This window comes from Pelodiscus sinensis, chromosome 3, assembly GCF_052426305.1.
Source record: "Pelodiscus sinensis isolate ZL-2025 chromosome 3, ASM5242630v1, whole genome shotgun sequence".
Classification (NCBI taxonomy): domain Eukaryota; kingdom Metazoa; phylum Chordata; order Testudines; family Trionychidae; genus Pelodiscus; species Pelodiscus sinensis.
The window spans coordinates 67,379,233-67,400,852 of record NC_143054.1 but is presented as its reverse complement, the minus strand read 5'-3'; positions in this window follow the sequence as shown (position 1 = coordinate 67,400,852).

Below are 21,620 nucleotides of genomic sequence, written 5' to 3'. Positions count from 1 at the left end.
GTTAAAAAGAAGGGGAAGCTGTTTCCTTGTAGTATCAGAGGGTAAGGATTTAAAAGATGACAAATTTAGATACAGAATATATATGCTGTCATCTGCATACTTATAACAAGAAAGCTTATCAGAAAAAGCTCTGCCTTAAAACGTCTGCTTTCATAGTCTTTTAAGGTGGAGTTATGCCATGCAACTAAATAGAAACTTTCTCTCACAGATACAATCTATGACTCCTATCTCCTTGAGTCAGTAACTCAAAGAAAATGACCCTCAAAGAGTATGATTTTCTGCTTCACACAAAGCTCATTATCCCAGGGCTGTTTTTCTGTTTCTTCTTTCTCCTTATATCACCCCTTATGAACACAAGATCATGCAGGTCATCAGAACCAAGCTGGATGGGAGATGCCTTTGGTGTGGTGGTGGTGTTTTTCTTCCCCTCCAGCCAATCTTATTTGATCAAGAACAAATACTTTTTTCCTAAAACATCTTTTATGTGGTAGATAGTAGTCTGATTCATTACTGAGTTGAGGTATGCACTGTTAGAATGATGTTTGAAGTAGCAATCGCTTCCCATATACTATAATAAGAGTATGTGGTTTTAGGTATTTAGCTATTTTTTTTTATTTTGAAAGTTTATTTTTAGGAAAATTGCACCTGTGGAGTAAAAATCAGAGTTTAAACAATGTTCTCAAGGAGAACAACAGTTCTCTTTGAATTAATGAAGAAAATGTTGGATGTCTCAAAATCCTGTATTCCTGAAGAAAAGCATAAATCAGCTCTTTTACTATATAATACCAAAATGAGATAAAAATTAGAAAATAAAACTCTGGACCTGAATTTTGTAACTTAACCCCATTTCTTATCATAAATGCTATATACACTCACTATAATGTAATAAGGACCTAATCCAGCAATCATTTAAACTGGTGAGTGACTTTACTCGTGAGGTTAAAATGAATCACTTGCTTAAGACTCATATCTTGCAAAGACTTAAGCACTTACTAAACATTACACACTGTGAATAGCTCTATTGAAGTCAGTGTGACTACCCATACAGCATAAAGTTGCGGACATTTGTAAGTCTTTTCAAATATAGGCATTAATAATTGTCAGACTATGTCTAGACTGCAAGCTTCTTTCAGAAGAAGCTTTTCTGGAAGAGATCTTCCAAAAAAACTTCTTCTGAAAGAGAGTGTCCACACTGCAAAAGTGCATCAAAAAGGGTATGTCTACACTACCCCGCTAGTTCGAACTAGCAGGATAATGTAGGCATACCGCACTTGCAAATGAAGCCCGGGATTTGAATTTCCCGGGCTTCATTTGCATAAGCGGGGCTCCGCCATTTTTAAATCCCCACTCGTTCGAACCCTGTGCCACGCGGCTATACGCGGCACAAACTAGGTAGTTTGAACTAGGTTTCCTAGTTCGAACTACCGTTACTCCTCATTCCACGAGGAGTAACGGTAGTTCGAACTAGAAAGCCTAGTTCGAACTACCTAGTTCGTGCCGCGTGTAGCCGCGCGGCACAGGGTCGAACGAGCGGGGATTTAAAAATGGCGGAGCCCCGCTTATGCAAATGAAGCCCGGGAAATTCAAATCCCAGGCTTCATTTACAAGTGCGGTATGCCTACATTACCCTCCTAGTTCGAACTAGGAGGGTAGTGTAGACATACCCAAGAGCAATCTGCTTTTCTACAGATAGTGTCCACGCTGAATGGCTGCTGTCTCGCATGTAAGCTGTCATTACTATGAACAGAGTGGCCACCAGGGCACTTGTGCTTTTTCCTTTTTCCTCTTCTTGTGAAAGAACTCCCTCTTCCCCATCCACACAAAAGTTCTTTCGATTTTTTTTTTTTGAAAGAATGTGATTGCAGTGTGGATGTAATCAAAGTTTTTTGGAAAAACCACCATTTTTCCAAAAAAACTCTGTAGTGTAGACATACCCTCAGAGTGGACCCAACTCTGTGAATCTGAAAGCATGCAAGCTGCTCATGTGAGTGGTCCTATTCAAGCCTATGGAAGTACTCACCTTAAAGCTTGTTAGAAAACAGTTGTTCTTACAGAAAATCATTTAAAAAACAACTAATTTTCATGTTTTAGTATTATTTTAATTTTGAATTAAATGAAAACTTTCCACGTACATTTTCATTTTTACATATATATTTCAGGAAAAATGGAAAAACTTTGACCAACTCAGTCACTCAGTCACATACATGAAGTTAAATGCATGCATAAACATTTCAAGGTCAAAGTATTAGTCTTTGGTTTGCTTTATCATGTTTCATTGTTCAGAATCCCTGAATAAAATATCTTTGCAATACATGTGAGTACGTGCAGCGTACCACTGTTGAGCTTAGACACAGCTAAAGCTGAGTTACATTCATGTTACATTCCTGACTATGTATGACAAGCATCTGACAAGTTAATGAAAAATGTGCTATAATAAGATGACCTATTTCAAGGAGAGTTTAATAATGACATTTCAGTTGATTAGTAGATGTCCAAAATAAATGTTTCCATTAATTGCTAATATATAAATCTTCTTACAATGCTGTCCAATTCCCTTAATACATTCTCCTTTCCCGTTTGGTCGCTGTTCCACAGGAAGATATCATGTCTATTTTTAATAATGTGATCAGGTTTTAAATAATAATATTTGTTTAAAAATAGAGAAGGCATATTAGTTACATTAGGTTAGTTATACCCACATAGCTGGGGTTAATAGGTATGTGATAAATTGCAGAGCTATGTGATAAATTGCATTTATTATACTCCTTTGACTGTCTCACTTGCACTCTGCCTATAATCCATCTCTGACAGTATTCATTCTAAACCTTTGAGCAGCTTTTAACCAGCTGCCTTTAAAAAAACAAAGAAGCTCTTTGCTACAATAATATGTCTCCTTCCCCTCCACTCCTAAATATGGAATTTCGTCCCCAAATTATGCCACTCAGAGGTATAGGATGGACAGCTTTTGGTTCTGCACCAACAAGAGGCTGAAAGTTCAATATCTTCTTGCATGTCATCAGGATTAGAGAGGCAACATGAGTGCGATAATATCTTTTATTGGAACAACTTCTGTAGGTGAAAAAGTCAAGCTTTTGAGCTTACGCAGAGCTCTTTTTCAGGTATGGGAAAGATAGAGTGTCACAACTAAGTACAGGGTGGAACAGATATTGTAGCATATGGAGTAAGAGGGATTTGTAAGTAGCTTCAGAGGGCTATAGATGGTAAGTCCTCAGGGAATGATATTTTGTTTCTTGCATTTGCTCAGGAAGTAGACATCACTGTTAAGTTTTACTTTCTTTTTCTTCATGTTACAGACTTTACATTTCATACTGCTAAATTTAATATCTTCCATTGTTGTTTGCAGTACTGTTGTATCTGTGTTGTTGCCCGGATATTAGAAAGAGAGGGAGAGGGAGATAGTATCTTTTATTGGAACAACTTCTATTGGAGAAAGAGACAATCTTTCAAGCTTACACAGAGCTCTTCTTCAGGGCTGGGAGATTAGCGACACCTGCTTTGTTGCAGTAGGAATTGGTACTTTCAATGGCACATAGCACATGTCTAGTCAAGTATGTTGTCATTTACCAGAGCCTAAAAGTGTGATATTGTAATTTATAGACAAGTTTCAGAGGGTTCACATTTTTTTGGTTATAATATTTATTTTTTTGAGGCCTGTACAGCTGTGCTTATACAAGTTGGACGTCTCTAGTCTGGCATCCTTGGGAGCTGACAGGTGCCAAACCAGAGAAATTTCTGAACCATGGGAGGTCAATATTATCTAGCAGCAGTGAGTGCGGGGTTGCTTTGTGCCATAGGCACCCTCTCCTGCTGAGCCACCTCTCCGGTCAGGTTTGCCGAAGCCTCTGCAGTCAGGCTCTGTGGATCTTGATACACAATGCATCTTTAGGACTTAATCTCGCCCTGTCTGTGCTATAGCCAGAGGACAGGAGGTGAGTGGGTCATGTTGGTGGCCCACAGCAGCCTGGAGGTGTTAGCTGCCTTTGGACACTGTGCTGACAGGAAGGGGCAAGCTGCTTCCAGACATAGGCAATGGGGGACGGGGAAAGGATGATTTCTGTAAAGACACAGACCTGGCTGTTCCTTTCCTCTCTTCCACTCCTGAAGCTGGAAGCAGTTCCTGTCTCTTTCCTCCCAGACAGTGCCAAAAGGCTGTGGCTGGCCACATTCTGGTGTGAATCCTGGCAGTAATCTGATGGGAGGCATGTGACCCTGGCCTACATCCCAGCCCCATCTGTTGCATTGGGAAGATGCAGTGCCAGGAGAAGCTGATGTGTCCCAGCGGCCCAGCCAGACATGGGGGACCAAGAATACCAGGCAGGAAGGGTCAGGTCAGTTGGTCACCCTCCCCCATATGAGAGGTGTACAGGTGTGTGTGGGAGGGGCACTTCTCCTCATGTGAACTGTAAATTCTTAAAGACAGGCAAGTAAATAAAAAGAATCCAACAGTACAGTATTTCTTTTCCACTTGGTTCAGTCAGCTTGATGTTAATTTGAACATTTATAGCACATAATTCTGATAGATTGCTGTTGAACTCTCTTGAAATACTAATAATTTTACCAAGTGTCCCATATTCAGCATAGTGAAACACAATCGTCCTAATCAGGAGTCAAGTCACGGGTCAAGTGAGTGAGGTTTGTTGAAGCGCCAGACCAGGAATGCCAAGTTGCAGGTTCCTGGAACTTGGCATGCTTCAGTAGTATGCTTGGGTCAATCAGGGCTTGGGTGAGGGCTATCAGTTGGGTTTTCTGTTGGGGGCATGTCTTTTGGTGCTTAGTCCCCTAGAGTTTGCAGTGTATGTATCATGGCGATGCCATAGGTGCAAGGTGCAGGGAAGCATCAGTTCCACAGACCTGCATTCTAGTACTCTGAATCCTTACAGAAAGCTACATTAATCTCTCTCCACAGATGTAAAGAGAGCAAAGAGATAACATGAAATACAGTTTTCCTTTTTTTCCATTGCAAATTGTTGAAATAGGAGTTTCCTCCTTTATTCATTTTACAAAATTATTCACATATTTATCAAATGAATAATTTGTAGTCATCTTGTTCAGTTCACTGTGAACGTTTGGATTCTATTTTGGGGTGACTAGCTATATAAAGTCAAGTGATATTATTTATGTTTGCTGATTGGATGATTTATGTACATTATCAGCATAGCATCAAGAAGCATTTCGTAATTGACAATCCAACATATCCAATATCTGTTTCCAGGGCTTATTGGGGCATTTGCGACTACATTTGCAAATTTTCCACACTAGGTAAGCTCATTCGGTGGATATTTGCACAAAGAAAAATCAAGCATGGTATCAACAAACTTGAAGCAAATATGTTTACAATTTTAAGGGAACACATAGGGGCTGTGTCTACAATGGCATCCCTTTCCGGAAAAGGGATGCAGATTAGACCAGTTGGAATTGCAAATCCGCGGGGGATTTAAATATCCCCCACGGCATTTGCATTTACATGGCTGCCGCTTTTTTCCGGCTTGGGGATAAGCCGGAGAAAAGCGCCAGTCTAGACATGATTCTCCGGAAAATAAGCCCTTTTCCAGAGGATCTCTTATTCCTACTATCAAGGAAAAGGCTTTATTTTCCGGAGAATCACGTCTAGACTGGCGCTTTTCTCTGGCTTATCCCCAAGCCGGAAAAAAGCGATAGCCATGTAAATGCAAATGCCGCGGGGGATATTTAAATGCCCCGCGGATTTGCAATTCTGACTGGTCTAATCTGCATCCCTTTTCCGGAAAGGGATGCCAATGTAGACACAGCCGTAACGTTTTCCATCTCCAGAGGTAAGATATAGGATTATTTATCATCAGTTTAATTTGCAACCAGCAAGGCAGCTGACAGATTTTGTCAGACCTTGGGCAAGGTGGAGGGGGCAGCTCTGGGCCCCCAGAAGAGGAAGGGCTTTGGCTAGAAGTGTTGGGGCAGAGGGTTAGTCTGTCCTTCAGTATAACAGCAAAGTAACTGTCCCAGAATGAAACATTCTGAAATTGCTCCAATTCAGGAAGCATGGTATAGTTTGATTTTCTCTAGTCTGGCACCCTCAGGACTTGACCTGTGCCAAATCAGAGAACTTGCCAAACCATGAGAGGTCAATATTGTCTAGCAGCGTTACCAACACTTTCCACTGCTTGCTGGGATCTAAGAAACAACTAAGGGTAAATTAGAGCTAACTAACAACACAGAACACTGAGATCCAGTACTAGTGGCTGTAAACAAATTTTATGGGACACTTGGAAACTTGGCTGCACCCATAATAAGTGGACATCCAGCTAACTAAAATCATGCCAGACCACAGATGTTGCTGTACCAGAGAATAATGGATTAGAGAGGTTCAACCTGTAGTCCAATGGTTATTGAATCTTATCAATGATAATATCTGTAGTAGAGTGATTATTTTAGAAAATGTTATAGTTATCTTGTATAATATGTATAATGTATTCTTGAATATATATATAAATATATATATACACACACATACACAGAGAGCGAGAGGGAGAGGGAGAGAGGGAACATCTACACTTGCTCCCTAGTTCAAATTAGTGTTGCAAATGTAGCCGACCAAATTGCTAGTGAAGCAGGGATTTAAATATCCCGCGCTTTATTAGCATAATCTTGCCCGCGTGCTATTCCACTCCCCAGCTGATTCGAACCAGGAAGTGAGCTCTGGGACGCGTTAGTTCGAATCAAACCCCTTGGTTCAAACTAACGTTACTCCTCAAAAAATTTAAATCCCTGCTTCATTAGCAATTTTGGTCAGCTACATTTGCATCCCTAGTTCGAACTAGGGAGCAAGTGTAGACATACCCAGAGAGAGCTTACCATGCACAAACAAATACAAGCTATTTTTCTGAATCAAATTCTTTCTTTGTGTGAATTTGGATCTCAATACTTAAAAAGTATTTGGTTACGAAAGATAACTTTTTCATTTTAATTTACGAGGTTCTGTAAGTGTTCCACTGAAATCAAACAAAACTAATTTATTGTAAAAATATCTTATATTTCTAGTATTTAAAAAAGGATCACTAGAAATATCAGGACATTTCTACAATAATCAGCGTTCGTGTTTTAAATATAATTTACCAGCATATAGCATTTGAAAGAACCAAAAGGAATTCCCAAAAATAAAAAATTACCATTTGTTGGTAAAAGTATAGGAGTCCTCATACATCTGGGAAATGCCCAAAATTCTGGAGAACAAAGCAGCTGGACAAACACTCATTAGATAACTCAGAGAAGACACAAAGATCAGCCTTTTACTGAGGAAGGAGCTTTCATTCTCTCCGAGTAGCAGATCTGTGAGAATGGAAACGACTAGATTGTTCTCTGACTGCAGTGAAGGTTCAATTTAACTGGTTTTGTATTGCTGCAAGAGAGACGAAAGCTTATCAGCTTTCATGTATTGTAGGAAATGAAAAAGGATAGAACTGGATTACTTGCTTTTCGCAGGTCGAAGGTCAACCAAGAACAGCTTTTGGGTCAATCTGACTGCCTTACACTTTCTGAATGACCAATCCGTAGTTAGCCATATAGGGTGGCTGATTGCTACTTTAGATACAAAGCTGCTATGTCTTTTTAAAGCCTCTGAAAATCTCTGAGGTAACATAGACAAGTACAAAATGTCGCAGCCACATCTGAGTGGGATATGCAGTGTTAACACTAAAAGTAACTTGTTTTCCGAATTTTTGCATTGATAGGAGCCAAGAAAGAAAATGGTATGTTTAGTTGGGAAAGAGATAACAAACAATGCAGTGCCACATTCTCTGCATGTGCTCTTTGTTATCAGCACAACTAGCAGCATCATGCACTGTACAATGAAAGATAACCATAGAATGAGAGATAGTAGGCTTTGTAGCTCTATAGATTAAACAACATGCTAGAGTAATCAGAAAAAGACTGTTTGAGGGGTGGGAGTTGAACTTCTCTGGAATCCTGAAAGTTGATGGCAATATATGAAATGTGAATGCTTCAAATAAAATTGTCTCTCTGAAGCACCGTTTCCCTACTATCCTGCGTGTTTTCACCACTTTTCCTAGAGTGAAACACTAGGCATTTAAAACCAATTGTGACGGGTTGAATCACAGAGATGCCCTTAGGATTGCCACCCAGTGTGCTGGTCATGCCACTGAGCCTACCAGCCTGCTCTCCAGAGTGCCCTACCACCCTGCCCTGCTAGGACAGAAGCTTAGGTCTCCCCCAGCCAAGGCACAGAGTTAGGGTAACAGCCCCCTGTCATGTTATTGGATTTTAAGGGGAGCAGCCAGATCACTGCTGCACCCACGGGGGAGTGTTCCCCCCCAAAATCTATACAAAGGGGGCTATGTGAAGTGTCAAATGAAAGCTTATGTTCTACTGATTCTATGTACGCTACTCATGTACTTGTGTGCTGTTGTTAATATGGACTCTGTGTTTATACTGTGAATGTTCTCTGCCTGAGACAGAGCAATGGGCCTGGAATACCTGCTGTAAAAAAGGATTGTTCAGTCACTGACTATGCTAATTTGCATGGCCCCAAGGACAATGGTTCTCAAGGTTCCCAGTACACACCTGAGGAATGCATCGGGAAACTTGCAAACCAGTCAGTATCTAATGGCTGCTAGCATGAGACACAGGGATAGGTCACTTGGCCATGTGACCCACTCCAGTTTGGAAGGTACCAGGAATGGATATAAAGTGCCATGAGGCATGCTCCATTTTGTCTTCAATTCTGCTATTGATCCCAGATGCAGCCTTGCAGAGACAGAGAGCCAGGAAGGATTGTGGACCCATCCTGACATAGAATGTACATCAAAGACTTTTAAGATGGCGGTTTATAACATCTCTGTTGAGAGCCTGCATCAAGAACTTGGTGTTCGGGGCATGTAATGTATTCTCCTTAACAACCTTACTCTCATACTTTTTCTTTCCTTTATTAATAAACCTTTAGATTTTAGATTCTAAAGGATAGGCCCAGCGTGCTCTTGTGGTTAAGATCCAAAGTGAAATTGACCAGGGATCTGTGGCTGGTTCTTTGGGACCAGGAGGACCCATTCGGGGTAGGTGAGATTGGGTTCTATAACCCCTCACCTGTGTGTAAGGTCCGGGGCTGATTGTGGCACAGGGAAAGCTGGAGTGTCTGAGGGGTTTTGCTCATGAGGCTTCCTGCTAGCCAGATTGGCAGCTGAAGCGCTCGGTGTGACTTGTGTGTGGCCTATTTGGGAAAAGTCTTCAGTCAGGGGCTGTACGGAGCCCTGGTTTTGAGCAATTTGCCCTGAGTGGACACCCTCAGTGGTGCCCAGACCTGGTCGGGTCCGTCACACCCCCCAGTAGAGCAACCAGCTTAGACATTGAATCAGTTCAGCTCTGGGAAGGTTCAGCTTCAAGGCCATTGACAGCACACATAAGCACAGCCCCTAAAGAAGATCAGAACCCCAGATAAATGTGTCTAACTCTATATAACAGTTTCACACAGAGAAAGCTTATACATTCACCCTCTTTATCAATGAAAGAAGGATATGCATAGTGGTAGCTCCTACTGCCCCTCGGTAACAATTATTTACACTGGGCTTGATAATAATCAAAACTGTTTTTATTAAATATAAAAAGTATAATTTAAATGATTGCAAGTGAAAACAGACAGATCAAAATAAGTTACTAAGCCAAAATAAACAAAACACTCCAGCTAATTCTAACACACACAGAAACTTGGGGTATGTCTACACTACAACGTTAATTCGAACTAACTTAGTTTGAATTAGTTAATTCGAACTAAGCTAATTCGAACTAACGGATCCAGACTAAAAAACTAGTTCGAATTAGCATTTTGCTAATTAGAACTAGCATGTCCAGACAGAGTGGACCATGAACCGGGGTTAAGGATGGCCGGAAGCAGTGCGTGGAGGTGCTGTCTCAGGCTAACCGAGGGCTGTGCTTAAAGGGTCCCGACCCCCACCCCGGACAGACAGTTCTCAGGGGTGCCCCGCTTGCAAAGCAGTCCTGGCTTGGAGTGCCTGGACTACCCACACTGGGCACATCACAGCACTCGGCCATCAGACCGGCTGCACTTGCCGCAGGCTGCCATCTGCGGAGAGGGGGCAATTGGGGGGCTGCAGGAGAGCTTCCACCCCCAGAAGCCCACAGAGCCAGCCCAGTCCTCCCCATCGGGGGCTGTTACCCCATTCCTCCCTCACCTCCTTCCACTTTATTGAACAAAATTTTTAAAAAAAGTGAACAAATATGAAAAGGACAAATCACATTGCAATGTGATTTGTCCTTTTCATATTTGTTCACTTTTTTTTTTAATTGTATCCTTTGGTATATATGGTTGTGACTACTTTCTTCCACTATTTGATCTGAGGAAGTGGGTCTGGCCCACGAAAGCTCATCATCTAATAAACCATCTTGTTAGTCTTTAAAGTGCTACATTGTCCTGCATTTTGCTTCAGCTACACCAGACTAACACGGCTACATCTCTATCACAGGATAGAGGTCTCTAAAAGCATGAGTGGGATGGAGAGGGTGCATACAGAAAAGTTCTTCATTAGTTCCCATAAAGAAGGACTAGAGGACACCAAAGGAAAGGAATGGGTAGCAGGCTTCAAACTAGCAACAGAAAGTTGTTCTTCACAAAGCAAAGAGTCAACCTGTGGAACTCCTTGCTGCAGGAGGCTGTGAAGGCTAGAACTAGAACAGAGTTTAAAGGGAAGTGAGATCAAGTCATGGAGGCTGGGTCCATGGAGTGGTATTAGCCAGGGGATAGGAGTGGTGTCCTTGCCCAAGGTTTGTGGAAGGCTGGAGAGGGATGGCTCGAGACAAATGGCTTGGTCACTGTCTTTGGTCCATCCCCTCCAGGGTCCCTAGGGTTGTCTGCTGTCGGCAGACAGGCTACTGGGCTAGATGGACCAGAGTGGCCACCAGGGAAACCTGGGGAGGGCTAGCCTCCCACTAGTTCGAATTAAGGGGCTAGTCCTTATATTATGTCCTTATATTATGGGAACTAATGAAGAACTTTTCTTTATTCGCCCTCTCCACACCACTTATGCTTTTATTGACCTCTATCATATCCCCCCTCAGTCTCCTCTTTTCTAAACTGAAAAGTCTTAGTCTTTTTAGTTTCTCTTCATATGCGACCTGTTCCAAACCCCTAATCATTTTAGTTGCCCTTTTCTGAACCCTTTCCAAGGCCAAAATATCTTTTCTGAGGTGAGGAGACCATATCTGTACACAGTACTGAAGATATAATGTACCATAGTTTTATACTTCCCCTCCTCCTTCTTCCCCTGGCTTCCCCCTTCCAGCTCCTTCCTCCCAGGTTTCCACCTTCCCCTCTCCCACCTCCTTTTCCCAGTCTCCCCAGAGGTTAATTCTCTCCCCCCCCCCCCCCCCGGCCAGTTTTTTTTAAATAAAACGAGTTTCTATTTTTGAACACGTGACCTTTATTTTTTACATCAGGAACATTAGTTTGAATTAGTGCTGTAGTGTAGACATACCCTGATATAGTTCTGGGTTTACTCTTTCAAGGAAAGAATTAGGTGGCAAATCCTGGCAAAGTTCAGCACATATATGTGAATTACAGCTTGATCCTGCTCCCGCTTAAGACAATGGCAAAATTCCTATAGAGTGGGAGCAGAACTATGCCTGTTTTTTTATTATATTGACACTTACACACATTTCTCTACTCATCTGTTTCTTTTCTTAGAGCTTCATTGGGGATTCATAATTCAGTGTAATTTGTTCTTCATACATGTCTGCTTCTCTCTGATACCTTGATCCAAAGACCATTGAAACTGATGGAGTGCACCCCCTTGCTCTCAACGAGGTGTCAATAAGTCCACATTAGCATTGTTATATCATTTGAAAATGCATTCCTTCATATTTTTGTAAATGGAAATACAGTATCTCTTATCCCAAGGCCTACCAAATGACAAATCAATATGATCTAAAATAAAGAAATAATCACTCTATCTTTAACTTAATGATCACAAAAATTATTTGAAAATAATTGGTCAACTCATGAAGCTTGACTTCTTCAGCTACATCTGCACCTGTAGCAAGAGGATGATTACAGAACTAAAAATAAATGTTATTTAGTTACAAACTATCATGATTTGATCACATTTATAAAGTGCAGGCAGAGAAAAGCCCAGGTTAGTAGCACAGGTTCAGTCTCTCTAGTCAGGCACTCTCTGGTCCGGCAACATCCATGGTTCGGCATGTCTTTAGTAAGCCAGATGACCACTTATGGGTGTGGCCAAGTTTCACACGGTACCATAAAGTTTGTTTATAGCCACCAGTCCTGGCTCTTAGTGTTCTGTTACTCCTAAATGTCTTCTAAGAGCTTAGTAAGCAGTGGAATGCTCCTAGTCAATATTGACCTCCCGAGATTCTTGAGTACTCTGGTGTGAGAAAGAAGAATTTAATCAGAAAAAACATGTGACTGATCATTGGGAATCAATTAGGAATATCTTAATAGATACCAAAAAGTCACACTCAAAAAAAGGGCATTGATTAAAATAAAACATCATGGTTTAGAGGAGAAGTAAATGTATCTATAAAAATAAGTTAGATATAGATAAAAATATATTTCTCGACTATTTAGATATTGGCATAGAGAGTATGCTTATTAAGTTTGCAGATTTTACCAAGCTGGGAGGGGTTGCAAATGCTTTGGAGGATAGGGTCAAAATTCAAAATGATCTAGACAAACTGGAGAAATGGTCTGAGGTAAGCAGGATGAAATTTAATAAAGACAAATGCAAAGTACTTAGGAAGAAACAATCAGTTTCACACATGCAGAATGGCAAGCAACTCTCTAGGAATGAGTACCAGAGAAAGGGATCTAAGGGTCATAGTGGAACACAAGCTAAATTATGAGTCAACAGTGTGACATGATTCTGGGATTCATTAACAGGAGAGTTGTGAGCAAGACACAAGAAGTAATTTTTCTGCTCTACTCTGCACTGATTAGAACTCGGAGTATTCATTTAAAAAAAGATGTAGAGAAATTGGAGAGGATACAGAGAAGAGCAACAAGAATGATTAAAGGTTTAGAGAACATGATCTATGAAGGGAGACTAAAAGAATTGGCCTTATTTATTTTGGAAAAGAGAAGACTGAGAGCAGACATGATAGTGGTTTTCTGGTATTTAAAAGGGTGGCCTCTGAGGATAGGACAAGAAACAATAAGCTTAAACTGTAGCAAGGGAGGTTTAGGTTGGAAATTAGGAAAAACTTCCTTACTACCAGGGTGATGTTTTAACACTGGAATAATTTGCCTAGGGAGGTTGTGGAATCTCTATCACTGGAGATAAGACATCTATCCAGGATGATCCAGATGGTGCTTGGTTCTGCCGTGGGGGCAGAGGACTGGAATTAATGATTTCTTGAAGTCCCTTCCAGTTTTAGTATTCTATGATTCTATCATATAGATGTATTCAATGGACAAAAGGAGAAACTGATAATAATGAATATAAATCAAAATATAGAAATTCTGGAAAATTGATACGGGAAGGGAAGACTAGGAAACAAGTAGAAATATATAACCAGCTGAATTAAAAATTATTTTCAATATATATGAAACAAAAATATCCTAACAATGGCATTAGTTCTTTGGTACATGGCAATGGTAGAATTATCAGTACTAATGCACAAAAGCCATAGGAGTTAAATAAATATTTCTGGTCTATAGTTGGGAAAATCAGTGTATATAATCTCATCATATAGTGTTAACACTCTTTCCATTCTAGTACTATCTCTGGAGGGTGTTAAAACAGACACTAGTAAAGTTACTACATTTTTAATTCAGCAGGTTTAGATAACTTGCATCTAAGAGTTTTAAAAGAGCAAGCTAAGGAGAAGGCTGGACCATTAATGTTGATTTTCAGTAAGTCTTGGAGCATTGGGTACATTTCAAAAATTGGGAGACAGCTAATGTCCCAGTTTTTATAAAGTCTAAACAGGATGATGTAGGTAATTTTAGGCCTACCAACCTGACATCAATTTCAGGGAAGATAATATATCCTGTCAAACAAACTTGATATATTTTTATACCAAGATTATCAATTTATTTGATAAGACTAACTGTGTTCACTTATTATACTTAGATGTCTATATGGTATTTTACTTGATACTGCATGATATTTTGATTAAAAATAAATAATATAAAATGAATGTACCACAAATTAAATGGATTGAAAACTAGCTAACTGACTGTTCTCAAAATATAACTGTAGGTGGGGAATCATCACTGAGGGAGTGAGGAGCTTCCAGTTAGGTCCTACAAGGATCAGTTGTTAGCCCTAATCTATTTAATATTTTTTATCAGTGATCTGAAAGAAAACATAAAATCTTCACAGATAAAGTTTGCAGATAACACACAATTTATGGAGAGTGTTAAATAATGAGTCAGACAAATCTGGGTCACTCAGGATATGTCTACACTATGGGACAAGGATGAAGTAAGATATGCAACTTCAGCTACGTTAATTGCGTAGCTGAAGTCGAAATAGCTTAACTCAACTTTTGGCGCTGTCCACATTTCAGGAAGTCAAAGGGAGAACACTCTTCTTTCCATTTCCATTTCTTCTCATGAAAGCAGGACTACCAGCATCGACTGGAATGCCCCCTCAAAGTTCGAATTAGTGTGTCTTAACTAAACATGCTAATTCAAATCTTTGAAGATCAACAGCACCAGCTTCGACAATCTCTGTGGTGTAGATGTACCCTTATGCTAGAGGTATCCCGAAAAAGCAATGCTGCATCCAAAGAATGCGTCTGCTTTTTTGGAAATTTTTTTGAAAAAGCAGATACGCTCTTTCTCCATCCCTGTAAACATTGTTCTATAAGGAATAATGGATGGCTCGAAAGAGCACTTTTTCCCAAAATTTGGCACAGTGTAAATGTGCCAAATTTCAAAAAAGCCTCTTTCGAAAGTAAATTGGAAAAAGATATATAATTTGCGTACCACAAATTGTGTATCTTTTTCCCAATTTACCAGTGCAGTCTAGACGTACCCTTAGTAAACTGGGCAGAAGATACTAATGTTTTAATTCAGGAAAATGTAAATGTACACATCAAGGCAGAAAAGATTTCATGCCATACTTATAGGATGATGGACTTTATCCTTGAAAGGCTCTGAAGAAAATTAAAGGGTCATACTAGAGATCCAGGTGAAAATAAATTCCCAGTGTGATGCTGAGGCCAAAAGAACTGATGTAATCCTGGGATGCATAAGCAGTGAAATCTTGAGCAGGTGTAGAGAGATTATTTTATCTGTTTTGGGTCCTGGTGCAGCTGCAGCTGGAATATGGTGTTCAGTTCTGGTACCTACAGTTCAAGAAGAAGGATCAGAGATTTAGAAAAAAAGGCTTATAGTGATAAGTTCTAGGAGCTCAGTCTATTTAGCTACCAAAAAGAAGGTTCAAGAATGACTTGATCACAGTCTACAAGTATTTACATGTCCAACAAATTTAATAACAGACATTTCAATCTGGAACAGACAGGCGTAACACAATCCAAAGGCTGGAACCTGAAGCAAGACAACTTCAGACTGGTGGCATAAGTTTTAACTGCAAGAGTAATTAACCATTGGAACAATTCACCAAAGATCATGCTGGATTTGTCATTACTGGCAATTTTTAAACCAGGATTGGATGGTAGTGTAAGGGATCTGTTATAGGAATTGTTTTGGGGATGTTCTATGGTCCGTTTTGTACAGCAAGTCAGATGAGATGATATAACAGTTCCTCTGGAGAATCTATGAATCTCCGTTCACATAGACATACTTGTGTGAGGTCTGATCGAGCCAGTGTGCCAAAAAAAATAAAAATAATAGTGTAGCTGGAGTAATCCAGGCTGGGACAAGCAGTGGCCAGGGCTACCTACCATGAGTACATGTCCAGATCCTGTGGGTGTGTTCCCAGGGCAGCTAGCCTATGCTGCCACTCTCCAAACTGCCAGAGCTTCACTACCATGTGTAACGGGGTAGTTTAATAAGAGCTAGCACAAGTATGTCTAATCCCACCCCTGCCTCCAAGTGGAGATCTAGCCTCAGATGGTCCTTACAAGGACTTAGCTTTCATTGAAATGGATGAAATGGAGTAGGAATGAATTTTATCAAGTACTTGTTATTTTCTTAGGGTGCATCTACACTGCATCCTTAGCTTGAAATAAGCTACACAATTTGAGCTACGCAAATTGCGTAGCTTATTTCGAGTTAATTTCAAAATAGCTTATTTCAAAATTTGGCTCTGTCTACACGGTGCCAAATTTTGAAATAGAGTGTTATTCCAAAACGTCTCTTAATCCTCATGGAAGGAGGTTTACAGGGATGTCAGAATAGCATGCCTATTATTTGAAAATAATGGGTGCACTGTCACGATGCAGAATAGCTATTCTGGGATACCGGAAGTATCATGAAATAATGCCACTGTCTTGATGCACCCTTACTGTGATGTTCATGAACAGCTGTTTTGGTCAAATTATGGATCCAAATCTGCTTTCATTGAAGTCAATGGAAGTTTTAACACTGACTTTATGCAGCCGATACAGGACTCTTTAGGTGCCGGGAGCTCTACTAAGACTACATACCCCATGGGTGACAAAGTCATCTTGCCTTATCTCCTAAATAGTCTGAAGGGTTAGGCACAGAGTCCTGATCGCTTTCCCACTGATGAAATACTTAGCAAAGCCACCAGTGTTTGAAGGTTTAGATTGAGCAATATTATCCATACTAGGCTGGCAGAATGTTGTGCAGGTCTATTAGAACGCTTTCCTTTTGCCTTATTCCTCACAGTTTTGAAGGTTTACTGTGGTATTTTGTTTATAGATTTACTTGGTTTTAGGCAAGTCATTTTCCAGTGAAAGCTAGTGACCATTCTGAAATCAATTGGCTCCTGCCCAAATTTAATTAAACTTTTTACTGCATGTGTAGAGGAAACTGATTTCACTCAACATCATTTATGTGGGTAATATGTGGAATTAATTCTCCTTCACTAAGTTATCATTGCATTAAGCAGATAAACACAGATATAATGTTATTAAAAGTAATGGAATAGGTTCATCAGCAGTTAGCTTTAATGGCTTGTATCGTTGTGATCCCGTGTGCAGTTCAAGAGAAACTACTCAGCCTCTCAGTTTGAACAGGCTGAAGGTCAATGACGAGGGTTACTTCATTCTCCTGACACCAAAGTAGAATGATTTCTGTACTGCTGAGACCCAAAGAGTTTTTTGAAGGTCCACTGCTAAAGGCCTAATTATACTTAGTTCTTGCATCCATGTGTCACTATGGGAAGAGGAGGGGGTTTAAATGCTACACTCTCGCCTTAATTGTCCAGCTGAGTTTGGCAAGGATTTCAAACTAACTGAGGGTAAAGCTTAGGAGAAATTTAACTGGATATAAATACCTGCCTTCTTCATTCAGGCTTTGTAAAATGAAACCCTGTCACTGTCAGGCTAATGTTGAATGAATGCACTTCTTTCTACTGCACATCAGCCTCTAAAGTCCTCATATCATTTTAGTTACCCTTCTTTCAAAAATCTTTTTTACCATATTGGTAAGAATATGGTAGGACTTTTCTTTAGGTAGATGCTGTTGCATCACAAAACTGCCGTACTGGGCTAACTCAATGCCACATTTAGGTGACAATAAAACTAAAATATCTGGTAAGACCAGCAGTGATATTTATAGCAACAGAGCCCAACTTTCAAACTTAGGGGGCAAAAGTTAAGCAACTGAATCCAAACGTGGGTACCCATTTAGACATTTAAGATAGAGCTGCTGATGAGTTGCTGATGAGCTGAAGAAGAGCATTTTTCACAGTGATGTCTATATTTGTATATCTAATAGTAATAGGGAGTCCAGAAGCATCACATTGACAGTGCACATCATCTTAAGGATCTGTAGGCAGGTGCCTTTCATGGGCAGTGACATCACAACAGGAATAACTACTCTATTGTGCTTTCCTCTTTCTACCCATGATTCAAATTTCTTTCTTGCTCAGTTTTGTTTCAGCCAGCTGTTTGCATAATGCCCTCTACAGCCTCTATATCTCGTCCTGGAAGGAAACAAAGCTATCCCTTCATACATATTGGACAGAATCAGCCACAAACTGAGTTTTGCAATATAGTGATATTTAATGTGATGACTGCCTACTGCTTCCTAAGTAATTAAACTGAAGAAAACTAAGGTAAGTGCTAAATCCATGACATCAGGAGATTATACACTGATTCAGTTACCAGACTATGTGGCAGAATATATTGCAGAATTACTCAGAATTAGCTCAGAAGCTAATCCTGGCTAAATTCCAACACAGGTGTTCACATTCTACTTACCTAAATTTCCCGTTATTTCAATTACATTTTATTCTTCACTTTGCACTGCTAAAACATTGTTGTGTCATGTGGCTTGCTCAGAATTTCTGCCATCATTTCAGAGGGGGAGGTATTTCTGCAGAAGCACAGCAATCTCAATAAGCAATCTGTAGAGTGCTTGTGCATCACTGGGTAAAAATTTCTCTGGACATAAAATGTAATAGTGAAGCTACCACTCTGTTATGCATAAAAAGATGAGGGGTAGCAAAGAATAAGGCGGATAACTTGGACAGGCATTACGTTTCAACCCTATATCTGTGCTTACAGCTGTTCCAAGGCTCAATAAAGTTAAGCCTGGTTATAAGAAGTGTCTCAAGAGATATATTCACCACACCTTTTCTCTTTTTTAAAGGTGGCAAGCAAGCAGCAACTAGGATGCCAACTGCACCATATCCTTGATTCTAATTGTTGTACTGAATGGAATGGGAAGCAGACATTCCAGAATCTTATTAACTAGAGAATATTGCAATAATTCTTTAGTAAACCAATATAAACAGATGTTTAAAACTACCTCCCCCTGTTTAAAAAATCCATATACCTTTGCATAGGAATTTTGCTTGTTTGTTTTTAGCCGCTTTCAACAACGACTTCAGTGTATAGTTTTTCCTGGGAAAAGCTGGAATTAATGGCCTGAAGTGCTGCCATAAGGCATCAACTTCTCCCAACTTGACATTAATTCTACAGAAAATACCTTATGCTTTGACATTGCTTAATTCAGTCTCTCTAATTTTAGTATGGCCTTAAAAAGCTCACTACAACCACTGAGAGCTCTGCATTTTATTAGTCTTTATGGCTGTTGTTGAGCAAAGTTTACTTTCCTAGCCACTGATCAACTATAAATACAGAATATACTTTATTAAAAGTTGATTAGCAAGCCACTAAGCATCTCTAGCCAGTTAAATACTTTATAAGAGTTTGCTTTGAATGGCCCTGAGCTATTAATATGTTGTTTCATTAGGAGCATTTTTACTAGCCGCTAAGAGACTCTCAACACCTAATATTTTTCACAAGAAGCTTGTATCCCAGCCACTGAGAAGTTTTAAACACTAAATTGGTATCATACTTTTTTAAAAAGAAATATCTCAATGTTTCACATTTGTCGCAAGCAATTTCCGGTCTCTGTAGCTGCTAAACATTATTCTTTTGCTATGTGCGTCTTTTTACTGATAAAATCCTATTTTATTTATTGGACCACCAGTACATTTCATTCTAAAGCACAAAGCTACATTGGAATTGACTTCGGTTCATTTCCTTCCTTTCAATCCAGGGAAAAGAGCAGTAGGGGGCAATATACACATTCGGACCCTCCTACATCAAATAAATGGTTTAAAAACTATTCAGATAGCTTTGGCTAAAATAATAATTTGTGTTGTAGACAATGTCTGTGGCCTATCACTGCATATGTAGTCACAACCAGCGTGAGAATCGAAATTGCAGTGATTTAGTATGGATTCTTAATTACTATTATAGGCCTGACCTGAAGTGCACTGAAGTCAGTAGAAATATTCACATTATAGTGACAAACTCCGGTCAGCTGAAGAAGTGGACTGTGCCCATGAAAGCTCATGATTTATTCATTGGAATAAATTGCCAAGGGAGGTGGTGGAATCTCCCTCTCTGGAGATATTTAAGAACAGGTTAGATAGACATCTGTCAGGGATGGTGTAGACGGAGCTTGATCCTGCCTTGAGGGCGGGGGGCTGGACTCGATGACCTCTCGAGGTCCCTTCCAGTCCTATTATTCTATGATTCTATGATTCTATGATACCATCTATATGTTTTGTAAGTCTATAAAGTGCTACCAGACCATTTGCTGGTTTTTTCATGTTATAGTTGTAACTGATGAGGTTAGCTCATGTGCTCTTACTCAGGGTATGGCTACACTACAGCAGCTATAGTGGTACAGCTATGGCACAGCAGCTATGCCACTGGAATGCCATAGTCTGGATGCTTTCCACATCAATGGAATGGGGCAGGGATTCCATTTGTGTAGTTAATCCACCATGCTAAGAGGTGGCAGCTAAGTGAATAGAAAAATTCTTGATGACCTAGTTGCATCTACACTAGGTCTAAGGTTGACCTAACAACATAATTCTGGATGCAAAATTGTGCACAAGTCTAAGCAAGGTAAGTCAATCTGATTTTAGGTGAAGACCAGGCCTCAGTTGGTATACTTGATCATCTGATGGCTGGGGTAGGGTTTTTCTAGTGGGCAGCCCTGGACTTGAACTTTCAGTAGCAGTAATTACTGAGCCATTTTGAATTGCTGGAAGGCCTGCAATTGGTTGTATGTTCATTTACAGAGGATAGCAGGAATGCATTTTGATCTTATTGAAATTGGTTGACAATGGCAGAGTGAATGTTATTTAATAACATTATTAATTTATGCATAACATACATATTCATATAAAATAATTTTATCAATATAATTTTAATAGTATAAGTTACAAAAAGAATTTTTAAAATATCTGAAGGGAAGCGTGCCTTTTTTTTGTAAAATTTTTCATATCAGGTTAATTAAGAGCAATCCAAGAGACAAAGAATTGCACATCAAGGCATTTATTTTTAAGTTATTAAAATGTGGATGCATCTCGAAATGTTATGTTTCTGAGTCACAATAAGCAGTCTGGAAACTTCTTGGGGAGTGTGATCTCTCCTAATCCTACTTGTCTCCTCTGGAACTGTTAAAATGAATTGAGGGATTAAAGAAAAGTTTCCAAACTCTGTTTAGCTTCAATAACAACAAAAACAAAGTGTAAGTTTGGGTTAGTGATGCTATTTAATTTTATCTGAATACATTCAACTAAACCTAAGTCAGACATTAGTTACTGGTTGGAGCAGATATTCAATAATTTTATAATGGTTTCTGAGGCATGGAAAACCATCAAAAATTATTTTATTCAGGTGACTACGTAGCTCACTGTATTTCAAACATTGGTAATATGATGCTGCCTTCCTAGACATACAACAGCTTTTGTCACTAGATCTGTCTCCAAGTTAACACACATTGGCACAAGCAAGGGAGTAGATTTTTTTATAGAGAATAATCATACACATTGGAGTTTATTACTTAGCTGACTGATACATTTTTGATGTGATGTGTAAGATAAACTGTGATTTTGAGTTTCAGAGGGGTAGCTGTAGCTGTAAAAACAATGTGGAGACCTGTGAACCTTAAAAACAAACAAGTATATTTGGGCATAAGTTTTGTGGGTCAAAACCACTTCGTCAGATGCATGTGTGAT